This window comes from Odontomachus brunneus, unplaced genomic scaffold, assembly GCF_010583005.1.
Source record: "Odontomachus brunneus isolate Ranch 3 - 2012 unplaced genomic scaffold, Obru_v1 Obru_scaffold_372, whole genome shotgun sequence".
In the NCBI taxonomy this organism is placed as follows: domain Eukaryota; kingdom Metazoa; phylum Arthropoda; class Insecta; order Hymenoptera; family Formicidae; genus Odontomachus; species Odontomachus brunneus.
The window spans coordinates 71,768-72,025 of record NW_022639822.1 but is presented as its reverse complement, the minus strand read 5'-3'; positions in this window follow the sequence as shown (position 1 = coordinate 72,025).

Here is a 258-nt window from a genome sequence, read left to right as displayed (position 1 = left end):
CTGGCCGCCGCAAGTGGGACTTGGCACCAGACGGTCCCAAGTCCCGAGGGGGCACGTCGGATCTCCCCGACGCGCAGATCCCCTTCGGGGCATCCTCCCGTTCCCACAAGAGCGGCGATGACCTCGCCGCTCCTTGTGCCATCGGCCAGGCCCGACACGCGCATCTCCACGCGTTTCGTGGGCCTGGCCACTTTGGCGCCCGTGCCCTCGAGGCAAGTGCGCATCAGGGCGGCCAATTTGTCCGCCCTGTCTGCACCC